Below are 10171 nucleotides of genomic sequence, written 5' to 3' on the forward strand. Positions count from 1 at the left end.
AAAAACGGGGCCCAGACTTAGAGACCCATAGGCCTCTCTGGGTTGGCTAGCCAAATAAATCTGTTCCTCCACCATTCTGAGTGCCATTTGCTTTCTTGCACCTCCAGATTTGCTACAACAGAACCGACTCCACTGCACTTAACAACAAAAATATTTATATATATACATACATGGGCTAATAAGTCTATATATACACTTCTTGTGGTTTCAGTTCAAGCATCTTATCTGAATGAGTTCTGGAAAGAGGGAGAAAGAAATATGACCTTTCCTGAAAGGGATGTTGCTGGTGGTGGTTATTGTCAAGTCAATTCAAACTCACGGAGACCACATCGTGCACAGCAGAACCGCTCCTTAGGTTTTCCAAGCCTGCCACCATTCTGAAGCAGATTGTCAGAGCTATATCCTGAGGTGCCTCTTGGTGGGTTCAAATAGCCAACTTTTTAACTAATTATCAAGCTCTCAAGTGTTTGTGTCACTTAGTGAAGGGACTTAGTGAAGAGATGCTAAAGACCTTATATAGATAACTTGAAAATAAATATTTACTATCTTCTTTTTTCCCCTGTTGTTGTTGTTACTAGCTATTGAGTCATTTCTGACTTACAGGACGCAGTATAGGGTTTCTAAGGAACGGCCGATGAGTTTGAATCACTAATCTTGTGGTTAGAACTGACCTTGAGGTCCAGTGATTTATCCTACAGTGCTACACCAGGACTCCTTTTTTCTATGTTGTTGTTGTTAAGTGCTGTTGAGTAGATTCTGACCCATAATGACCCTGTATAGGGATTCCAAGGAGCAGCTGGTGAGCTTGAACTGTCGACCTTGTAGTTCAAACTGACTTTACAGTCCCTCCAGCACATTAATGTACAGCGCCACACCATTTTATTAATTATTAAATAGAACAAAGACAAAACAAAGGTAACCATCTGAATGAGGGTAACTGTCAGCATACACACAATGCAGAGACCTATGAAATATCTACTTTCTCCTATTGTAATGATTGTGAGGCTGGCCCAGGATTAGGCAGAGTTTTGTTCTGTTGTGCATAGGGTCGCTATGAGTGGGGACCGACTCAATGGTACCTAACAACAACAAAAAATATTGTTAAGTAAAGTTCTATGAGCTCTCTCTCTCTGTTAGTTCTAGGGGGAAAGCTTGCTTCTTTCTGCTTCTGTAGCCCCAAGTAGTTGTTGGCATTTTTAGACAGCTTATAAATGTATCTTCACATGGTTTCTGTGTTCCCCTGTGTGTCTCCCTGTGTCTGTACTCCTCTTTATAAGACATCACTAAAATGGTATTAATTTTAGAACCCATTTTTCTCTGGGATGATCTTATTAACATAATAAAAATGGTCACATTCACAGGGCTTGGATTTCCACATCTTTATTTGGCAGGTACACAATTCACTCCATAGGAAATATCTAAGACCATCAAAGATTAGCTGTATCCTAACATTTAAGTGGAATACGTGCATATTTTTATAATACTATGATTAATACGATTCCTGGTGTGGCACTGTGGGCTAATGCGCTGGACTTCAGAGTCGGTTTGAACCATAAGGTTGCCAGTTCAAGCTCATCAGCTGCTCCTTGGAAACCCTATACAGGGTCGCTATGGATCAGAGCCGACTCAATGCCATTTAACAACAACAGCAAATGATTAACATTTAATTAATAAAAAGTTGCAATAACTTGCTATATTTATGCTTAATGTTATTACATGCAATTTTATATAACTTTAGACTCGTATTTTATTATACAAATAACAACATAAAATAGTAAATTATTATGGAAAAATTGAATGCAAATGTACAACATTTGTCAAAGATTGTTGCTGTTGTTTCTAAGTGCCACCAAGTCAACTCTGACTCATAGCGACCTTATATAGGATTTCAGAGGAGCATCTGGTGGATTTGAACCACCAACAGGTTTGCAATCTGTTGTTGTTGTTAAGTGCTGTCGAGTCGATTTTTACCCATAGTGACCCAGCATAGGGTTTCCAAGGCTGTACATATTTACGGGAGCAGAAAGCCAGCCTCATCTTTCTCCCACGGAAATACTGGCAGTTTTGAAATGCTGACCTTGAGATTAGCAGCCCGACTCATAACCACTATGCTACCAGAGCTCCTAGTGTTCCTATATTATATCTGTATGTACAAGGACAAGTCTAAAAGTATCACTACAAAGTCATAGAAACCTTGATTAAACAAATATATCAAAATGTGAAGCTATCGTTTCTCAGCATATCCTAGATTTAGGTCTACACCCTTCTGAAGGTGGTATTTCCATTTCTCTACAAGGCAGTGTTTCCTTCTGTTGTACCTACGGTTACCAGAGTCACAACCAGTTGGATGGCATCTTAGAACTACAGCAACTCATCCCCAAGGAATTCTGTGTTCTTGGATTTATACCACATTAAAATGGATGTTTTGCATCCTCATGAAACTCAAATTGTGTTCTTTTCTGAAAGCTATGCCATGAGTATTTTAAATATCAGCAGAGTCACCCATGGTGGACAGGCTTCAGCTGGGTTTCCAGATGAAGACAGTCAAGGAAGAATGAGGGATGGGCTATTTCCAAATATTTAGTCATGGAAAACCTTGTGAATAGCAGTGGAACGCTATCAGTACCAGACTCCTTGGCCTTGGATGTGGGTCGGATTACTGCATTAGGTTTACCATGGGTGTACACTAACAAAAGCCATGCTGTATGAATTAACTAATTTAGATTCACTTTCTGTGTTATACTTCTAAGTCCTAAAGTTTTTGTTTTGCTTGTCAATTAACAGGTGTAGGGAACTCATGTCGGGCAATTATTAGGACTGTCTGTGAAGAAGGCATTTGTGTTGGCGTCACAGGGTGCTGGGAGTCACTTTCATTAGTGCCGAATTTCTCTGAGTAGAAGGCTCTTTGGCCTGCATTACAGAAGTTTCAGCTGAATTTTTTGAGGGGCTCAGCATTCTCAACAATATCTTTATCTTCTCTCACTTCCCTCTTGAGCTCTTCTTGGAAGGAATGCTTAATTTTGCCACTTGGTTTATTTATTTTTGAAACCTCTTACCTAAATTTAAATCATTTTGTATTGAAAGGAGATATACGTATCCAGTCACCCTGTGTGGTGCTGCGGGTAATGTGTTGGACTGCAAGGTTGGTTTGAACCACAAGGTTGGTGGTTAAAGCTCTCCAACTGCTCCTCAGAAACCCTATACTGGGTCGCTATGAGTCAGAACCGATTCGACCACACTTAACAACAACCCTAACCCAAGATACTTTAGAAGTAGTATTTTAAAACCATTTAATCTATGAAAATGTGAGAAAAATACCTTTTCCTTAAAAATGTTTCCTTGAATTGGATTCAGATCCACTTTAATTCCACCCCAGTCTTTTTTTTTTTTCCAATTAGCTTCAGTCCAAAGTGGTCATTTCCTCACTCATCAAAATTATATCAGAAGTCTACATCAGCATGGTCACAAGAACATATTAATTCAGTATACTAACAATTGACTAAAACATATTTAGTCTATATTTAGGAAATACACATTTAGGTGATACATTTCCTGGTTATTTTGTTTTGTTAATTATGTGGAAACACAGTTTTGCTCAGGCACTAAGTAATGTCTTATAGTGGCCTGGGAGCAGGGATCTTAATCATCCTGTAATACGTGGAGGATTTTGAACAAGGAATTGTTATACTCAGACAACAGTAATACCACAGGTGAAGAGTACTGCATTCCTGGCCATACATAGATTCAGCCATATTTTAATCAGAAGTTTCAAAAAGAAATTGCTTTTTGCCTACTCTGACCAATTAAAGTTTTGTGTCTTAATTTAGTACTTTTACATTTCCACTTGGAGGCCACCTGTTCTAATTAAGAAATTATTTCTGATACCCAGTCCTCTGAATACCATTATTTGCAACTCAATTAGCTAGCTTAAATTACAGTGCTCCAAGGTCACTGCTCTCATTCTAGCCTTGTCTGTAAAAGCAGCAAGGTTACCTCACGTACCTTAAAACAGAGTTACTCACAATTAAAAGTAATACCAAGTCTTTAACTTATTTTATGTCTTTCCTATGATCTGACCCTCCCTGTTACTCACTTTTTTCCCCCCAGCCTTGCAGTTATAGCTGCATCAATGAGATTTGAAACACTTCTCAGCTCATCTGTTCCCCTTTCCATATCTATTACCTCAGCAGTTTGCAAATCTTTGCCTCAATAGTTGCTGCCTGCCAGGCTGGGCCTTGAAAGGCCTGTAGGCCCTGTGCCATCACCAGCACCACCATTACAGCTGTCTCCATTCCAGACATCATAAGCACAGTTTTAGTATCTGTCTTCTTGCCAGCCAGACTCTTGATCCGGTGGTTTCCTGTTTCTTTTGCTTTAGGAAAACCTCAGGTGCCTCAGCTCTTGAGATAATAGAAGCCACAAGGAAATGACACAACTTTGCCTAATTCAGATTCCAGCTTTTAAGTTTTTTTTTTTTTTTTTTTTTAAAGCATTGCACTGAAGAGCCAGAATGCCTAGGGAAGAGAACACACTTTTGCAACAGTTCTCAATTCCATGATCACACCATTTTGTTGTTTTATACTAAGTATATGATCGACTTGTTTTTTCCTCAGATCATATCCTTCTAGTTTTCTTATATGTCCCCAAGTCAACCCAGGGGTAGGAGTGTGAAGCTTTATATTAAATTGACCATAGACATAAGTCTACAAGGCTTTCATTTGAGGGTGCTGCCACAAAGATGGCTGAGATAACTGATGTAGGTCCTTTCTTATGCACAAAAATGCTACACAGAGTGAAAAAAGCCATACTAGTCCCAGAAAGAAAGTCAGAATTCTCTTTCAGATCCCTACAAAAGTAGCCATTGCCACTCCTGAATACAGTGAGCCCATAATTTCTTTTGTTGAACAACCATTTGACCATACAGTTCTTTTTGAAAGTTGGGTGCTCCTTCTAGGTGATCTGGTAATCTTAGTCTTATCTTTCTTCACTCACCTCAACAGAATAGCTCCAGGTTAACATTGGTGCCTCATTCTTCCTTTTTTTCACCTCTTCCAGCTTAGAATGTAAACTTTCCATGTTGTCTACTTATATCAAATTAGATCAAAAGATTGGTAATTTGGGACAGGTATATTTAGTTTCTCTAAGAAGTGCCTTCATTTATGTTTAATATATGTCCTTATATCAAGAATCATTTTGTTACCAGAGTGGGTCTGAAGGAGTTCCCGATGCTACACCGGTTATAACAAAGGAAGGACTTTATTGTGCCAACATGTGGCTCAGCGAATTCTTATCCAGAGACTGAGACCCGTTGATAGGAAGGACCCTAGTTTATATAGTTTGGGTCTTTGGGGCACTAAAGAGCAAGTGTAAGGCTAGTATTTGCTACTCATACAGTGGGGAGGGAACAGTGAGCAGGTGGGGAGTTTACAGAAGCAGAAGCAAGTAAGTTTTAACCTTGTTGTTGTTGTTAACTGCCATAGATTCCAACCCATAGTGATCCTGTATAGGGTTTCCAAGGAGCAGCTGGTGAGCTTGAACCACCGACCTTGCAGTTCAAATGATTTTCCAGTCTGACACATTAATCCACAGTGCCACACCAGAACCTTGGGGCTTTGTTATTTCCAAGAGGTGAATCTGCAACTGGAGGAGGTTAGCTGTGACAAACAGGTGGGTCTGAGGAGGTCTGTTGTTCAGCTCCTGGAATGTGAACTCTGTCCTTGGAATGAGATGTGTACTCTGGGAGCTGAGGCCCAGTGCCTACCTCAGTTTTAGAAATTGTTAAATGGACATCTTACCATATTTATTGTAAAAAACTGTCTTGCAGTCAATAATGGAACTTAAAGCTATTAATTTCCTGCTTAAAATTTCTGTTAGAACTTAATGGCAGAAGAAAATTTTCACTTGAAGACTGCATGCTTTCTCAAAATTCATAATACAAATGTTGCTATTTTCTGGGTTTTTAAAACCATTTTTAACTTTCAACAGACTTATCTTCCTTTTGGAAAAGTGTACTTGTATATGTTTGATGAGTTTACTCTGTGTCAGTACAGATATTTATGCCTTCATAATGTTGTTGCTGTTGTTGTTGTTAGGTTCCATGGAGTCAGCAACAACTCATAGTGACCCTATGCAAAACAGAACAAAATACTGACCAGTCCTGGGCCAACCTCACAATCGTTGCTACATTTGAGCCCATTGCTGCTGCCACTGTGCCAATCTATCTAGTTGGGGGTCTCCCTCTTTTTCATCAACACTCCACTTTACCAAACATGGTATCTTTCTCCAAGGACTGGTCACTCCTGATAATATGGCCAAAGTATAAGAGAGGAAGTCTGGCAATCCTGACTTACAAGGAGTGTTCTAGATATACTTCTTTCAACACAGATTTGTTTGTTCTTTTGCAAGTCCATAGTACTTTTAATATTCTCCTCCAACACCATAACTCAAATGCATCAATTCTTCTATGGTATCCTTTATTCATAGTAGAATTTCCAAGTGCATATGAGGTTATTGAAAATACTATGTCTCCATAATAATTCCAAAACAACAACCATTTTATATGCTCAGAATTCTGTAGGTTAAGCTGGTGGTTCTCTACTGTCCTGGCCTATGCTTAGTCATACTTGATGGGTTCAACTGGTGGTTAGTATGTTGTTCAAGGTTCAAGAAAACCTGGTTTCTTAGTTATTCACCACATGGTCTTAGTAGAGTTAGGAGTTGACCAGATATTTCCTTAGACTCTGCTGTTCTCTATGAAATCTAAAAGTTTCCAGAGAAAATTATTATAAGGCATGACAGTCCATGATTGTGGGAGATTAAGGAAAAAAAAAAACAGGACTACTCTATAATTGTGTTTGAATGGAGACAAAAACATGAGAATTTTTCCAACGAAAATGATGATCCAGCTTCCTATTTCGGTTGCTATGAAACACTACTGCTTCTCTACCAGCTTCATCTTTAGTCTGTATCTAGCCTTTCTACTTCATAATAAGATATAAGAGATTGTTGTTGTTAGGTGCTGTTGAGTCAGTACCAACTCATAGCAACCATATGCACAATAGAACGAAACACCGACTAGTTCTGTAACAACTCCACAGTCACTGCTATTCTTGAGCCTATTACTGCTACCACTGTACCAAGTCATCTTGTTGGGGGTCTTTCTTTTTCTCATAATCAAGCATGATGCCCTTCTCCAGGGTCTGGTCCCTTCTGATAATATGTCTGAAGTATGAGAGATGAAATCTGGTCATCCTGGCTTCCAAGGAGTATTCTGGCTGAACTTCTTATAACACAGATTTAATTGTACTTTTGGTGGTCCATGGTACTTCTAATATTCTCCTCCAACACTATAACTCAAATGCATCAGTTATTCTATGATTTTCCTTATTAATCATTGTCCAACATTCACATGCATATGAGACTATTGAAAATACCATATCTTGGGTCAGGTACACCTTTGTTCTCAAACTGACATCTTCACTCTTGAACATTTTAAAGAGGTCTTGTGCAGCACATTTGCCTTTTTTGATTTCTTGACTGTTGCTTCCATGAGTGTTGATGGTTGATCTGAGTAAAATGAAGTCTCTGACAACTTCGATGTTTTCTCCATTGATCTTGAAGTTATTTATTAGTCCAAAGGGAAACATCCATTAATTAATAATAAGATGTTGTTGTTGTTATGTGCTGTGGAGTTGGTTCTGACTCATAGTGACCCTGTACACTATTTCTGAGGCTGTAAATCTTTACGGGAGCAGAAACCCTCATCTTTTTCCCGTGGAACAGCTGGTAGTTTCCATCAGCTGACCTTGCGGTTCACAGCCCGATTTGTAACCACTATGCTATGAGAGCTCCATAAAAGTAAGATACCCACTCATAAAATTACCTGACTGCATCCAATCCATAGTAAAGCCCCCGAACAAGAGCACAAATTCTAGAGTAAGTGCTTTATAATAAATGGAAAACTGACGGTTCAGTTTTATCATGTCTTGGATTGTAATCCTACTTATTATGCCTCATAACCATTGTTGTCAAGTTGATTTTAACTCCTGCTTAGCCCACATGTATCAAGTTAGAACTGCAGTCCATAGAATTCTATGGTTGTACTCTTATGGTATAGATCACCACAACTTTTTTCCTTGATTCTGGGGAGAGATTCAAATGTCTAACTTTTTGGATAGTTTTTGTTGTTGTTGTTAAGTACCGTGGAGTCAGTTCCGACTCATAGCGACCCAGCACCGGGTTCCTGAGGCTGTAAATCTTTACGGAAGCAGAACACCTTATCTTTCTCTCATGGAACCGCTGGTCATTTCGAGCTGCGGATCTTGAAGTTAGCAGCCCAATTCGTAACCACTAAGCTACCAGTAAATCGATTCTTTTCTAGTCTTGCTTATTCATTGTTTAGCTCTCACATACATACGAGGCAATTAAAAATACCATGGCTTACATCAGTCACACCTTAGTCCTCAAACTGACATATTTTGTCTTGAACACTTTGAAAAAGTCTTTTGCAGCAGATTTGCCGAATTCAATATGCCATTTGATTTCTTGACTGCTACTTCTATGAGTGTTCATTGTAGATCCAAACAAATTTAAGTCTTTGACAACTTCACTCTTTTCTCCAATTATCATGATGTTATTTATTGGTCCAGTGGTGAGGATATTCATTTTCTTTACATAGGGGTGCATTCCTTTCTGAATGAAGGCTGTAGTATTTGATCTTTATTAGCAAGTAGTTTAAGTCCTCTTATCTTACAGCAAGCAAGGTTGTGCCATCTGCATTTCACAGGTTGCTAGAGAATCTTCATGCAATTTTGATGCCACATTCTTCATATAATTCAGCTTCTTGGATATTTGGCCAGCATGTAGCTTCAGTAAGCGTGGTGAAGAATACAATTCTTGCACAAACCATTCCTGTTTTTAAACCATTCAGTATTCCCCTGTTCAGATTTTCCCAGTGCAATACATCATTTGATTTATTGACTGTAGCTTCCATGAGTGTTGATAGTGGATTCAAGAAAAATGTAGTCTTTGACAACGTCAATCTTTTCTCCACCAGTCATGATGTTATTAATTGGTTCCGTGGTAAGGATTTTTGTTTTCTTTAAATTGAGGTCCAACCCATACTGAAGAATGTAGCCTTTGTTCGTCATCAGTAAGTATTTTACCACCGTCTTCACTCCCAGCAAGCAAGGTTATATGATCTGTATATTACAGGTTGTTAACGAGTCTTCCACCAATCCTGATGTCACATTCTTCTTCATATCACCCAGTTTCTTGGATTATTTGCTCAGCATACAGGTTGAATAAGTATGGTGAAAGAATACAACCTTGTCGCACACCTTTCTTGATTTTAAAACATTCAGTAGCCTTTTGTTCTGTTTGAATGACTTCCTCTTATCTATGTACAGTTTCCTCATGAGCAAAATTAAGTAATCTGAATACTTATTCTGTGCAATGTTGTCCATAGCTTGACATGATGCACAGAGTCAAAAGAATGCATAGTCAATAAACACATGTATATATCTTTCTGGTATTCTCTGCTTTCAACCAAGGTCCATCTTATAGCAGCAATGATATCCACCATTTCACATCCTTGTCTGAATCTGGCTTGAACCTCTGGCAGTTACCTGTCAATGTACTGTTGTTTTCAAATTATTTTTAGCAAAAATTTATTTTCATGTGACATTAATGATGTTGTCTGATGATTTCTGCCTTACATTGTGGCACCGTTCTTTGTAATGGTCACAACTCATATAATCCTCTATAGGGTTTCCTAAGAGTTATTGATAGGTTTGAACCACCAACCTTGTGATTAGCAGTCCAGTGCTTATCCTATAGCACCACACCAGGAGTCCTGAAGACTTCTCCCATTTCATCTACATTGGTTTTAATGATTATTGCATACATTTGAATAATAGTGATATTAACTTGTTTTCCTTTTAGGCATATCAATATTAAGCTATAACAGATAACATTATATTTCAAGATAGATTCTGAAATGCTCTTTTTGCTAGTGAATGCCACCCATTCCTCTTCAAATTGTCATTCCTAGCATGGTACACCATATGATTGTAAGATTAAATGTCCAATCCCAGTCCATTTCATCTCACAAATGCCATCATTAGTTTGTCAATTTGTCTCATGTTGTGACTTGCATGTTGCTTTGATGCTA

General features: G+C 38.5%; 1 pseudogene; it reads left to right on the plus strand.

Annotated features, from left to right (window-relative positions):
* The window catches only part of LOC102823741, a 20133-nt pseudogene extending 17318 nt beyond the window's left edge, over window positions 1–2815 (plus strand).
* Window positions 2816–10171: the final 7356 nt, after the last annotated feature.

Source organism: Chrysochloris asiatica, unplaced genomic scaffold (assembly GCF_000296735.1).
Source record: "Chrysochloris asiatica unplaced genomic scaffold, ChrAsi1.0 scaffold00001, whole genome shotgun sequence".
NCBI classification, from domain to species: Eukaryota; Metazoa; Chordata; class Mammalia; order Afrosoricida; family Chrysochloridae; genus Chrysochloris; species Chrysochloris asiatica.